Source organism: Temnothorax americanus, unplaced genomic scaffold (genome assembly GCF_048541705.1).
Source record: "Temnothorax americanus isolate GAGA-0224 unplaced genomic scaffold, ASM4854170v1 Scaffold2, whole genome shotgun sequence".
Classification (NCBI taxonomy): domain Eukaryota; kingdom Metazoa; phylum Arthropoda; class Insecta; order Hymenoptera; family Formicidae; genus Temnothorax; species Temnothorax americanus.
In genome coordinates, this window is record NW_027509338.1 from 7,366,314 (window position 1) to 7,381,678 (window position 15,365).

A 15,365-nucleotide genomic window follows, 5' to 3' on the forward strand; every position below is an offset into this window, starting at 1 on the left:
TCAGAAGAGAATTTAATCGTACGCGAGTTAACGTTCGTTATTCATAGTACAGAACAAGTTTAGTATACTTGAAGCCGTCGCGTCTCGGAAGAGATGATACGCGCAGAGCGGCCGTGGGCATTTACCTGCAATGCCCGCTCGAGGCCCACCACGAGAATGACAATCGCGTGGCCTAAAATTGAGAATTGGGGCGGAAGAGAGGGGGTACGCACCGCGCCGAACGTCTCGAGCGCGGCTCTTCCGAGAAAACACTCGATGCGACACAAACAACTCACCTGCGCGTGAAACGGAAGTTTTCGAAAAATTCACTGTACGCGATGACGATAGAGATACGATACTTCGACGCGAGATTCACCCTCGGCGAGCAGGGAGACGCGGATTCGCCCCGACTGAGTTGCGTTAAATGAGACTAAAACTTCTTGAATCCGCGACAAATTAATCAATTAATTCGCCGCCACTCGCGAACGTCGAGAGACACGTCGATCGTACGGGAAAGTGGAAAAAGCGTACATATTTATTGTCTCACGACGAAATTGTCCCGGGCCTGTCTCGAGAGAGAGAGAACGATCTTCGCGACTCCCAAAATTCACTTGCGCGCGAGACGCGCATTCGCCGATTCGCTCGCGTTAAATGAATCCGTTGTATTCTGACAAATCAATTAATTCGACGCGATCTGCGAACGAGAGACGCGATATATGGATTTACATACGCGACGAAACGAAACGATCCGATCGACCGTCACTCAATTCCGGCACTCCCGACACTCGTTCGCGGACAAAATTCGCCATCTTCCTTCGTCTTTAATCAAAATGGTTCCTGCCTCCTTTCGAGGCGCAACGACGCAATATGACCGGCCGAAGATTCACGAGTCACTCAAGTCCGACACACTTTCGACAAGCGGTTCGTCCTGGCCGTTTTTGGAGCAGCACTGCTTGAAGACCATTATACACAGGAAGAAAAAGAAGTCCGACGCACACACCCCCGGCAGTCCCGACACTCGTTCGCGGGCAAGATTCGCGATCACCTCTTTTCGGCATGCCGGGCATGCCACAAGATTCACGATCGACGGACTGCAGAACATTAAGAGAACGCGAGACACGCAGAACGAGCTAAAACACAGTTCCGAATACGCACTTATTGTCTACTCTTACTGTGCGCGACGACCGCGACCCGCGACTAAGGGCAATAGGAAAAATTTGAAAAGAGTGGCGGAGTGGGGGAAGCGTACGCCGCGTCGAGCGTCTCGCGAGGCGCTGGGTGCGAGGCGCGGGGCGCGGAACGCGTCACGCGAGTCTTTCGGGAAAGCCGGAGGTCGCGCCGGAGCAAGCCGGAGCCCAAAAAAACGTAAACAACCTCGGCGACGTAAACGGTATAGGGGAGCGCGGGTCGACGCGACGGCTCGCGAGCGACGTTTTTTAAGTCCCTACGAAATAAAGGAGGGTCCACATTATCGAGCCAAACCGCAAACCGAGTCCCGAACCGAATCTCGAGCAGAACTTGCAGACGAACCTCAAATCGAACTCCATCGCGAACCGCGAACATGAGTTAAAATTTTTTGAAGTTAAATCTCGTATTGAAATTTATAATAAAATTTATATAAATTCTTAATACAAGTATGCAAAATGCATATTTATATTTACAATCGTAATTTTTAACATTGCAATATATATATTATAAATTTATTGCGTATTTATCACAGGTTTAGAGTATGTTTATGCAATATTAATTCTAAATTTTGTTTTATGGTTTGAAAAGGAATTAAGTTTTGAATATAGAAAAATAATAAAAGCACATATACATATATTCACTCACCCCTTTTCCTGTTTCCATACTTTTTTTATTTTTGCTTTTTCTCTTTGCAGAGATGCCAATAATGTCGTCATCTTTTTGTCACTATCACATGTCACTATCACATTCGAGTTCTTTACTTATTTCTTCTTATAAAAAAAGTATGAAAACAGGAAAAGACGACTAAATATGTGTATACATATGCGTGCTTTTATTATTTTCTTGTATTCAAAGCTTAATTCCTTTTCAAACCATAAAACTATATATTTAGAGTGGTACCAACTATATTTAATATTGCATAAACACATACTCTAAATCTATGATAAATACGCAATAAATTTATAATATATATTGCAACGTTAAAAATACGATTGTAAATATAAATATGCATTTTTTTAATTGTTATAATGTTCGGGATTTTTAGCGTCCCGTATATAATAATCTTTTCTGCTCATAATCACTAATTAATTTTAAACATTTTTTTATCAGACCATTCCATTTTGTCTATCAGTAGACGTGTAGACTGCACATACGTGGATAGAATCAAATACAGCGACTGGGCAATTACTCACGTTTTCTTTCATCGTTCATTTTTTGTTTTTTTGTCATTATTTGTCTAGCTCGAAGCTTAACTACCAGTCTACCACCCGACAAAGCGTATAATCCGATCATAAAAAGCATCTTTTGATGTTTCGTCGAAATACCGACTTTTGGTGGGACACTGCGAGCCAAACCGCGTATCATCAAAATCCTTGCAGATTCGTGGGGTGAGTACGCGATGGTTCGCACTGATGTTCGATTCGAGGTTCGCGAGCCTCGCGCGAGCCCGTCGGCTCGACAATGTGGACGCATGATCGGCTCGCGACGAAGTTCGGCTCGCGGTTCGGCTCGATAATGTGGACGCATGATCGGTTCGCGGCGAAGTTCGGCTCGCGGTTCTGCTCGATAATGTGGACCCTCCTTAATAGGTATAAGTAAGTGGAAACTGTTTCGACTTCGACGCAGCGACGAGTGCGACGAGCAGGAATGCAAAACGCGTGCGCGTGACTCGCGGTTAATTTCAGCGCGCCGATATGCCGCTCTCGCGCGGTTTTTGTAACGTGAAATTGATGATACGCGATACACGGTAGATTAATTTATCATTATTCTTTCAAAATTTTTCTCTTCCACGTGAAATAAAACTATATGATTTTAATAAATCGAGAAAGTAAAATTATATATGTAAATTGCGGTTAATTTCAGCGCGCCGATATCCCACTCTCGCGCGGTTTTTGTAACGCAAAATTATAATGATACACATAAGACGAATAGATTAATTTGTCATTACTCTTTCAAAATGTTTCTGTTCCACGTGATATAAAACTGTATGATTTTAATAAATAAAAGAAAGCGAATATATACATATATAAATTGTCACGAAAATTGCGATGACTCATATTTTTATTTAACTTAAATTGATATCATCCGAGCTGTGAAAATCAATAACAGATGACAGATTGGTACGCGTGTAACTGCAATCCATTTTGAATATGCAATTTCTGTGTGATATTGGCCCACTTCAAATACAGAACTTATAACTGGAAAATTATTTCCACATAGAAATTTATTATTTTATTTAACATTCTATCAAAGATTTTAATGTTACACTTTTGTGAAACGTTTATTATATTATCAAAAATCATATCTCAAATTCACCAATGCGTGAAAATTACCAATAAAATTTAATCCATTACAAATTGACTTTATTTCTCCCAAATTACTCAATTTATATATATATATATATATATATATATATATATATATATTGACTTCTACATATATCATTTATTTACGATTAAACAAAAAATATCGTTTCTCCCCGCGAAATGCGATTCGATTAAACCGCGAGATTTAAGCCCGCGAGCCATATAACGAACGACAAACGTGGCAAATCGCGAAAGGCTTGTCGGTTATATTCGTGGATTTCAACTCATTTTCATCAGCCGCGTTACGATCTCCGCCACTCACCTTTTTTCGACCCTTTTCCCTTTCATTTTTCACGCGATATTCCTGTCGATTGCCGGAATTCGTCGGGACGTCGGGAGGGCCGAGCGCTCGGCGCCATTCTTGAAAACTAATTGCGCCGGGAAATGCTAAAGCGTGAAAATTGCATGTTCTACCACCCCTCGCCGCCCTTCCCCTATCCGACTGCGTTTCACGGGGTGCGTGTTTGCCGCCTCGCGCGAAACGCGAAACGTGAAACGTATAACGTTTGCACGCGTATCCCGCATCGGACACGCGTGCTAAAACTGCCGAGCGTGACGCGGCTGCGGGATGAGCATGGTCGAGCGCACAGAAGTATATGGACCGCGCGGCGGGATATGCGATGTAGCCGCACGAGGAGATAAAAGCGGATAACGTATATACAGAGGGATCACCGCGCGACGGCGGATCGGGCGGATACCGACGCCGATGAATAATACCGGATGTATTCCTCGCTGTATCGTCGCCGTTTTCGATGCAACGGTGAATCGCCGTTGTGTGACGATCGAGAGGGAAAAAGAGAGCCTAACGTGAAATGCATCATCTAACTTTGTAGCGCGCGAATAAATTTTTCTACACTATACATATACAGAATCTCCTGTCATTGTTGAGGAAGATAATAGACTTTATAGAGCGATCTTTTCACCGCATCTTAATTTAAATTTGGATCATTTTTATTCCCAACGATAAAAAAAAAGTTACTTTTCTTTGAGATTCTATTAGTTTTCAATTGTCCAAATGTGATCTTTTAATTGGTTCATTGATATAATATTGATTCTTCGTAAATATATCTCTTATTAAAAATCTGAAACGTAACGTAATAAATTTTGTGATATAAGAGTCATCGTGCCTATATGATAATTTTGAATATTCGGCGAGATGCGCGATGGTGGGGTTGTTCAAGTTTCTCGATTTGCAACTGACAAACCCGCAAGTCCCCGACGTAGAGGAACATTGAGAGATGCTGGGCCGCGCGTTCAGGATCGGAAAAGCTAGGCGACGCGCGTTTATACGCGAATGCTCGTAGGTTTCCACCGCGGCGGTCGTAGAAACGAGTTTCGTCGTCCCGCTCGCCTTGCTCATTTAATCCAAGCAAGCGCTCGGTGTCCTCGCTAATAGGATTAGCCGGATTCGCCAAGTTTCCTCCCGGAAATGGAATGACCGCGGTGGATGTAAACGCCGACGAAATTTGCGGCGAATTTCTGGAACCGCGCCTGTTCGTTCGCGAAACCAGATATTTCGATTCGTCCCACTCGTAAAGACGACGCTTGACGATGCTGGATACGTGCCATACGTGGATACTCGTTAAACGGATACGGTGATTCCGCCCGTAACACACTCGCGCAAACACAGAACGTCTCAGTATACGCTCGATCCTGATTTCGGTGGGCAGGTTCGTCGACGCGAAAGTTTGGAATCAATTTTCCTCCAATTAAAAGTTTGCAATACAGATATCGAGGTGATTATATACATAACAACGCCAAGAAACACGGAAACTCGCCAGGGTACACGGAATATCATAATCCAAATGCGACTTTGCCAGAAGCTGTTCAGAATTTTGTTGGAATTGTTACAGTCGACCTTCCTGCGAAAAGTGAAGGTGGAATGTAATTCCGACTTCGACCTTCGCGGGTTTTGGGCGGTAGAAATGCGCGGGGGAGTTGGCGCCCGGAACTATCCGACCCAGGTTCGTAACATTCGTCGGTACCCGCTGTCTCTGTAATGCGACCACTTACGAACGTGCAGCCGGCAGCTATGCAGTTTAATACTTGCGAGTGTTTCTTGCAGCGGCGGCATACCGCGCATACTGCGCTCCTTTGCCACCCCTCGGCTCTCCTCCCCCTCCCCCCCCTCTCTCTCTCTCTCTTTCTTATTCCATTTCGCTAGAATAAACCGACGAAGGGTGGAATTTTCTTGCGGTAACCGCGAATCGACTTACACGCTGTTGGAGTAAGAATACGGTTTAGCTGTGCATAAAGGAGAGACGAACAACATTTAATTCGCTTTCTTGCCGCGTCCTGATTCACCGCGATGCGTGGAAATATTGTGACTTTTGCGAGACGGGGACTTCTGTGAAAAGGGGGGGGAGACGAATTTCAAGAATTGTCAGTAGGAGCACTTTAAAAATTTCCGTATCTTAGGAGTGTTGCATAAATATATTCCTTTATATTCGAGAGAAGAATGTTATACAGAACGTAAAGATTACTTGGCGTGTGACCTCGATCTTCGTATCAGCTTAAGTTTGTCGCTTCTATCGGCATAAATTCTCAAAAAAATGAGGAAAAGGGAAACACAGAGAAGGGCAACAGAGGAGCGGCGATTGCGGCAAGGAGTGGTTTCTTTACGCGCGACACGGTCTAATTATCGGTATGTCCCTGGCTATAGCGCACTCGATCGAACGTGAAAACGGTCAGCCAACGCGGACCTGACAAAGACGACGAGTTCAGATCTTGAGGCGCAAGTATTCGCGGAAGAGAAGTCCGTGCAAACTCCTGCAGACAGTCCCGCAAACTCCGCCGGAACATTACGTGCATGTGCATGTGTAATCGTTCACCTAACGATGTAATCGTTCACATACCTCGTGAGGTATAGTATTATCCAAGAAAGATACTACTCTATCCTGTAGCATATTCGCATAATTCGGATTGCTGTGAGTAATTAAGCCCGATGTAATTATATCTGTATATACCGCAATACAGTATAATCTACTCGTATTATCATGAATTTCATCAGACAGTGTGAATTCTTATGCACTTCAAGAAAGTCTAAATTTAGCACTAAATATCCACCCCTTTATATCGTAATTTTTTATTTTGAAATATATTATATTCTTTAAATATTATATTTTAAATTTTGAGAATTTTTCAGATTCAAAATTAAATGACGTTTACGAGGCAAAAATATAATTTCTTTTTCTTCGAAACAAGACAAAAGATGATGCGAAAATCACGGAAAACACTTCGGCTGAGTGTCATTGCTCATTTATCTGCAATTTACATTACCGTAGTCGTAATGTTGACGTTAGGTCCGCTTTTACAGCAAATACCGCGCTCCTTCGGCCACCATCGTTGAACAGCGCTGTACGTACGTATGGACGGTTTTAACTCGCTCGAGTGGCCGTTATATGAGGTTCTAAGCATTCTGATTCTGCTGACCGTTGCAATCCTCCTCTTCCATCCCCTGTTCCGCACGCTGGTACGAGACCCCACCCCCTCGAAGCGAACGTGGTTCGCTTTTAAACCACCCCATTCTCGCACTCGTTCGTTCCGCGACTTTTCCTCGCGCTTACTCTCATTTAGCGACTTCCCCAACCTTTCCTGTGTGGTTCGATCTTTCCCTTGCTTTCTTCATCGACCGCGCGCGGATCTCGTTAGCGGTGCCTTCGATTTCACTACGTATCCACGTATTTCCGCCCGTGAGAGGGAACGTGTACGGAATGATCCTCTGCGAAGGGCAGAGTCGACGGCTATGCTTTCGAGTTGAGAAATCGGAACGTTAGCTAGTGAAAATTATGAGGCAACTAAGTTATAGTTAATGGCAGCATAATCATGCGATATTACGTATCAAATTTTTATCTGATATCGCGCGTAAAAGGCATATAATAATTCTTCAAAAAGTGATGGGAAATTCTTTATCTAAGAGTTTTTTATAGACAATTATTATTGAACAAATATATTTTTCTATTTTAATATATCTGTTTTTATATTGCAAATAAAACTACCGTATTAAATTTACTGTTGAAACATCTATATTTACGTTTACTTATTTTTCTTCTATTATTTGATATATTACGCATCTCTTATTTGTTCCCTCGATGATAAAACTTGAGTCGTAGTTATTTGTTGCCTCGGGGGAACACGACCCAATAAAGAGTTAAATATCCGGTAGTCCATTGCCGTTTAATTTTCCAAAAAGTACCAAGAATATCGCGGTAGCGCGAATACGATTCGAAGATTGCGTGATCGAGCGAGAAGGAACATGTGAAAGATGGGAAAGAAAAAGAGAGAGAGAGAGAAAGAGAGGGAGGGAGAAAGGGAGAGTAAAGATGTTAATATTTGTAGAAAATAATATCGTTCACAAACAGCGAACAAACGATGCTTGGTAAACATGCCCGGAATTTTAAGCGAAAATCTTCTTGCTCCCGCGGTTAAGAGAGAATGTAAATCCGGCGTAGCCGAGCTCTCGTGGATTATAATTTTCATTCCACGGCACGCGAACAGGAATTTGTACGGGGCGATAGTCAAACTTACGTAAGAATTGCATCGACCAATTACCCTCCCTATCCCAACCTGTTCCTCCACCTACTTTCCCGCGCCGGACGTCTTCGGGATAAATTTTTATATGGCACTGAAACTTTCCACGGCGATTCTCGATTAAAACGCTCCGCTCAACAATTTCACCATTATTGAAATACGCCAATCGCCGAGCTGGTGAGATAGGAACTGTATAGAGAACTTTTTTAAAATGCCCGATACGTGACTGAATGAAAATCTAGCACAATAAGTTCACGATTTTAAGCGCTTTCATGTGCAATTACGTTTGTCGTTATGAATACTGAATACAAATATAAATTAAATGCGTTTAAATGATTTTTTTATCTTCAAACTCGTCTTTAAACTACTGAATCTATGAATCTATGAATGTATAAGCAGATAATAAAATACATTTGAACAGAAGATATATTTGAACTGCCTTAAATATCTTCCTGTACCATAAGTAGTTCCAGTATTTCATACTTCTTAAAATTTATCTTTACGCGACATGAATCTAGATGCGCGAAATAGAAAAATTATGATGAAAAAAGGTATGTACAAAAATTTTCGAATTTATATACATTTAAAAAAAAAAGGTCATTGTTTAGTTTTAAATTTTATTATTGAAATTTTATTATTGTAGGTTTGTTTATTTTTCTTTATTTTATTCTATGTATGAATTCTCGTATTTATTTTGTTGAGAGAATATAAAAACATAAAGATAATTTATATAGCTTCTATTGAACTCGAAATAAAAAGTTTCAGAACGAAAAGCGAAACGTATATCTCATAAATTTTTTAGTGTAAGACAAAGTTATTTTCTTCTTCAAATAAAATAAATTTCTGCTGTATGTATCTGTACTATATATATATAAAAGAAAAATTAGTGAAAAAAAAGTATTTATATTTACTATTAAATTCACTTTCTTTTTCTGTAATTTATCTCTTTATTTTTTCAAGTAATCCAGATCACGTCCGTTCCATGCAAAACTTTATGTAAGTCCGTACCTACTGAAATGAAATCCTTCCTATTCTTATTGTTGTCGCTGCCAAAATGCAGACAGATCCCGCGAAAGAGTTGATCGTTTTAACTTCAAGCAGTTACATCCATTACGGAAATGGCCGAAGAGGGTTGGCTCGTAGCGCCAAGGGAAGAGAGAAAAAAAGCTATACCGAGAAGGAACGAGCAAAGAGCGAAGAATGGGTACCAGAAGTCGGTGAAAACTCGTAGAACCGTCCCGATGGGATATGTCGAGTCGTATATAGGGTGTCTCGAATTCTCATATATGAATTCTCTTTCTGTGATACATAAGTATTGAAATATAAAAGTCTCTAAATAAAAATTTTACATTTTAAATTATTTGAAGAAAAAAATAAACATATTATTATTATTATGGTTATTATTGACACTATCGTTATTATTATTTTTATGATTGGCGCTAAAAGGAGAGAGATAGTATCAAAATATATTTAGAATTAATTTCATAGAATCTCTTTTTAATTATTGACTCAAAGTTACTGAGTTGAATCGTCACAGAAATGATAACAATAAGAAACATTTTTGTACAATATTGGATTGATAAAATATACACCCTATAGACGGGACAAGTGAGAAAAATAGTTTGCTCTTGTTTCCAATATCACTGTCTTTGATGCATTGACGTTTCAGAATAGTGCTTATTTCGCTCGATCTCGTAAAAGGAAAGTGAATAGATTTTATACGTATCGGGTAACGCCGTCTTGTCACCAAACATCTTTGACTTTAGCACATTTTTCCATTCGTGCTCATGAGAACTTGTAGATGTATTTATTTATCAAGAGATCAATCAATGCTCGGCTTTTATATATATATACATATATAATTTTAAATAAATATCTAAAGTGCTTTAAACTCTCTAAAAATAAAAAACAAAACGCGATTAAATAACGTAATTAACATTCACGCGATTACTTAAGAATAAAATCATAATGAGTTTTAAAAAAGTACAAGAAGCAACAAACAAAGCTTTGCGCGACTATTTAAGAATTCAAGTCTCTATTAAGTTGGCTATAAATGATCGTTAAAAATCTGATAAAAATAAAAATCTTCCCAACAAATACTGGCAGATTGTCGAGAGAGTCCAAGTTCTGCTCGAAATCGATGAAATCTCATACAGTTAGACTTTTGTCGCCTAACAGTCGGTGGTAAGCGCGATCCCGGAAACAGCACGCAGCGAGAGAGCCAACCATCCCACCGAAATCGAATTCCATCAAGTTGGAGAAGTATATCGGCGACGAAAAACTAACTCGAAACTTTTGCAAAGACTCCCCTTGTCTCTCGCTCCTTCCATTCGAGTTCCGCAATTGTCGCGGAACTCATCCCACTCGTAAAGTTTCTCGGCCGCGACTTTGCCGTCGCGCTGCGAAAAATATCAACGGGGGATTAGTTAACACCGTTGCAACAATTCTGACCGCAACAAGTAGTTAGCACGACACACTTCGTCACGGAGTTAGATACGTAGCTTGGAAAACGTTAGTTAAGATCTACGTGATGTTCTTTTATTATTGTCGTCTCGGTTAAAAGACTCCGTTTTTTTAAGTCTCTTGAATGTTAAAAAATGGAAGCTATAAATACTTTCCACTTAATAAAAATATAATTCTTCTTGTATATTATTTTATCTAAAAATTATAGAAAAATAAAGAAAAAAAGAGATGTTAAAATTATACATTTATACACGTCTACGACCTTAGTCTCGAATCCTGACCGTAATAGTTATCTTTAAACACAATTACGCGCAGAAATAATTTTCGTAAGTACAATGTTCGAAGTTGTGCAATCGATCTTAAAATTCGAAAGAAAATTAATTTCGAAATCTCTGAAAATTTCGAGAAAAGTTTTAAGATTCTGATGCTGAACAATGTACACAAATTATATCTACTGTAACCGCTTAGCGAACATTATGAATTGTGAGAGATGGCGACCTTTCGGCATTTATGGGCACGTCATATGGTCGAGGATCTCAAAAAAGTAGCCGGGATTAGTCCGACACAGTCTTGAACAAATCGAAGTCCGTGGGTTGACACGCGTGAGAAGTGACCCCCGAAACTTTTGTCCCACGGATTTTATTATCCCCCAGAAATCTTTTATTCCTCGCCTCGCCTCGCATCGCATCGCATCGCATCGCATCGCAGCGCAAAAACTCTCGGCACGGAGAATGTCAGGTGCAGAGATGGTGTCCTAGCTGCAATGCACGCGCGAGAGAAAGAGGAAAAGACGAGAGAAAGGAGGGGGAAAGGGGCAAGGATAAAGACAAGGGAAGTTTCCTTAAGCTGGTAGAGGTCTGCGGTAAAAAGCTGTATTGTAAAATTGAAAGTAAGCAACGTGAAAACTTTTCTACGGACGGCAAATCTCGAGTTCAGCTGCCACACAACCAGACCTTGCGCGACAATAAATAAAGATTAGCATTTAACATCTGAGAAAGTGATTTTCTTTTAGAGCTGATAGATGTAGAAAATAATATGCCGGCAATGATTTTCATATATAGGATTCACACAATATGATGGAATCGCTGAGATTCGTACTCTATTTTTACGCGTTCCAATATTTTTCTATATATTTTACCCGTACGAGGATTACCCGAAATGTTTTATTGCTACGGCCTGAAAGCAAACCGATGTTTTTCATTTCGCAGTATCGAACAATTTATTATCATTTGTTATTTTTCAGTGTGATATATAGTTATACGCTTCATTCGTGCGAGAGCAAGTTCTTAATAAAAATAAAGTTCTTAATAATTGTATACTGTCTACGTTTCTTTCTGCAATAAACGTAGTCTTAAAAAAGAACAAAGTTCTCTATCTTATAATCTGTACTAATACATTGCACAAATTCGAAAGAAATTTATTTATCTTTACCATCACGCGTTTACACGCGCTTCTTATTCTGACGAGATTATTCGGGATAATAAACCGATCTTTTTCTCCACATTTATATGTGGAAGCCTCTCACGATTTGCACTCACATGCGGGGTTGAACGCACGCGATTGTAGCCGTGGGAATGTGAGGATTTGTAATGCACAGTTAACGTACTGCTGACACGCATCCATCGACATCGTCAACCAGCCAGTCTCGCGGGACGAGCTTGTGCGAAGTCTCCGATGAACCTTGCAAACGTGCTTACCCTATGATTGTCTAAAGCATTTCTCTCAAGCAATTGTCGTTACGAATTCATCAACGCGCACGCAATCAAATACATCGTTAAGTGCAAAGGAGCGTACTCGAGACAGGGTTGAAATTCCATTTTCCCCATCATCCGCAACCACACGTCAGCGTAAACTCTCTACTTTCCCTGCGATAGCCCCGAGGCGGCTGCTCGACACTACTTCGCTACCTAGAAAAATGTCAATTTTCAAACGTGACAGTTTTCCGATTTACTAGTAGGGTGGGCCGGCGCGCTAAACGGTTTCCGCGGGGCGGAAATCGAGTGCTCGCACGACACCTCGTTTCGTCTCGCGGATGGACGAACTGGACGGTCTCGGTGTGAACTGTCGCGCAGGGGACAGTTGGTCCTGCCGCTTTGAAGATGAAAGATCGCGCCCATTTATGGCACAGTAAAAGATAAGATCTTGACATCGTCTCGAACAATGAAGTAAGTTTCTGGCGAAAAGACATACAATTTAATTTATAATAGCTATTTGTTATAATATAAACATATAGCAGTCTCGGTACATATATTGTCCAAATAATGGAAGATATGATAAAATGATATAAGTTATAATTGTACAATTTTGTTTTTGTTCTGTCTATATTCCAAATTCCAACTTTATTTCGACAAATAATTATTTCTTTCTATTATATTCCTAACACAACGTACGTTTGTTTAGTAACATAATTAAAACAATGTGAAGAATTTTAATTCTTATTTATTGTCCTCGGAGCGCGTTCCTACTGCATGTTTTCGTAAAATAAACTCTTTAAACTTTTTACTCAAAATAAAGCTTATACAGCTCTCATTTTGAAGAGAGAGAGAGAGAGAGATGTATGCGTATAAGCGGAAGGATGTACTTAAACGTTACGTACCTTGGATACACGTTCACTTAATTACACCACTATTCCTTAATATCGTCCTGCAATTCTGTAATTCTGACTACAATGCACACAGCAACCCGACGAAAATGTGCAGATCTGTTTCTATCAACGTATACCTACCGTGTTTTGTTGAGAAAAACTACTTAATATTTTCCTTAAATTATCTAGCTAATATATGAAAGTTTGCTCGTCGTGTTTGATTAATTACGATCAATTACAATAGACAGCTTAATTTTAAATTTTATTAGTTCTGTCCACATGTTAAATGACTAACAAAAAATTTTTTTGAAATTCTAAAAGATTAATATTTTACCTTAAACTTAACACACTTATACCTGATATATAATTATATGCGACATTTATATAATTAATTATTGATTATGTAGTCGCGTTTGTATTGCATTATATATATTCACCAAAGATTTATTTACTTCTTGCGGGGCGCGACAGGATGAGACGTGATTTATTTCGTCCATGTTATACGCGACGTGTATTTTCTACTATCGGGTAAGTTCTCGCAATCTTTAAGCGGCGCGCACGGAATCACTTTTTCACACTTATTGCCTTATCGAACTTCGAATGTCCTTGGCTGAGGAATGCAAATCAGCGGAGCTTAACTTAGATGAACCCTGTCGTCCAAGGAAAAGAGGTGCAGAGAAAGAGAGAGAGGGGGAGGGGAGTGAGGACGCGCGAGGTGGAGCAGAGATCGTGGGAGAGAGTCAGAAGTTTCGGATTACCAAGTGCAACGCCTCCTCCTTAGAATCCAAATGTCGTGGACGGGTTAGTTTGACTTTCAACGGATTGCCAATCGGTGCAAATGCGGCGCGCCGTTGGAATACGATGATGGCACGTGCGCGGCTCGATATCCGGATACAAAATACGGCCAGCGCTAGCTACCGTCTAATTGGATCAATTTTCTGATAAATTGCAAACGTCGTTCATTAAAATGATTCGCTTACGCAATGGTGAATGCTGCTCGAACAACGCCCGAAGCACGTCACTTTCATGCGTTAAACTGTTTCTGTCGATGTAAATATGTAAAACCTGTCAGTTAAAGTACATTTAATCGATTTTATTTCCGCAAGTATATATCCTCTAATTTTTATCCTCAATTATCATCAATCGCTATTTTAATCAAGTCAATTATAAATTTTGCCCTTTTGTTACACAATTTGATCTTTTAAGAAGAAGGGATTGCAGTATTTCACGTAAAAAAAAATGACATAAGTTAAAATAGAACGTAACAATTTAGACTTGAGCAAACTCGCGGTTATACTTTATGCTATTATTAAGGAAGAAAGGACACGCGAGAGAAGCTATGTATTCACGACTACAAAGCATTCACCGCGACATACGTCCGTCCATCCTGCGGGATATCTCGGTACGATTTTCCGTCGGGATAGGGAGGAGTTTGAAGGTTCCCCTCGATTTTCCCGGCCCCCGACAGGCTACGTCCTGCATCACAATACTTCTCCAATTTCCTGAGCAGAAGTTACGGGACACGTTCCATCATGACGTCACGGGAACAATGCTCTTTCTCTTTCCCCCGCCGCGCCGTCTTGCTTGCTTTTCGCTCCCGCAAGCCCTCAAGACCCGTTCTCCTTGTTTAGCTGGTTGCTCTTTTCGTTCCTCCTTATACCCAGCAGAAGACGTTAGTGGTGGGGATAAATAACTATTCGGGGTAAACTAAGTTTGCGCGCGCCGCGCCGCGACGAAAAGACGACTAAGGATCGCAAACGGCGACGGCGACTTTCGTTCGATCGTTAGCCATGGAGACTCGATTCGTCTTGCTTTCAGGGTGTCTGCAAAGTTCCTGACGCGATGGGTTTGGATATGCAAAAATAATGGATAAGTCCGCGGCTCATTATGTTTTCGTTACGGCGCGAGAATTTGCTGCGTTACCAAATGCGACAGAGAAACGCTTGTACGTGATTACGCGCGCATCGCGAGACAAAAAAAAAGTTTTCGTGCTTGGACTTTGAGAAACGCGACATGTCAATTTAATAATTTTGTTAATTTCCGTTGCGGGAGTTTATGAGTTTCAATCTTTCGTAAATAGAACTTTATAGCCGGAGATATTATTAGAAAAATATAAAAGTATAAAAAGGTGAAAATATATACACTGCTAGATTAAATATAAAAGACCTGTTTAATCATCGCACGACAACTTACGACATTTAAAAATGTAACGTTCTTTCATTCACGTTGCATAACCGTTGTTATAATATAATCTA

The 15,365-nt window shown here is 40.4% G+C and overlaps 1 protein-coding gene across 2 annotated transcripts in view; it reads left to right on the plus strand.

Moving 5' to 3' along the window:
* The window catches only part of LOC143897294 (lachesin), a 130,639-nt gene that overhangs the window by 37,079 nt on the left and 78,195 nt on the right, over nt 1–15,365 (plus strand). The gene's annotated exons all lie outside the window — the stretch shown is intronic.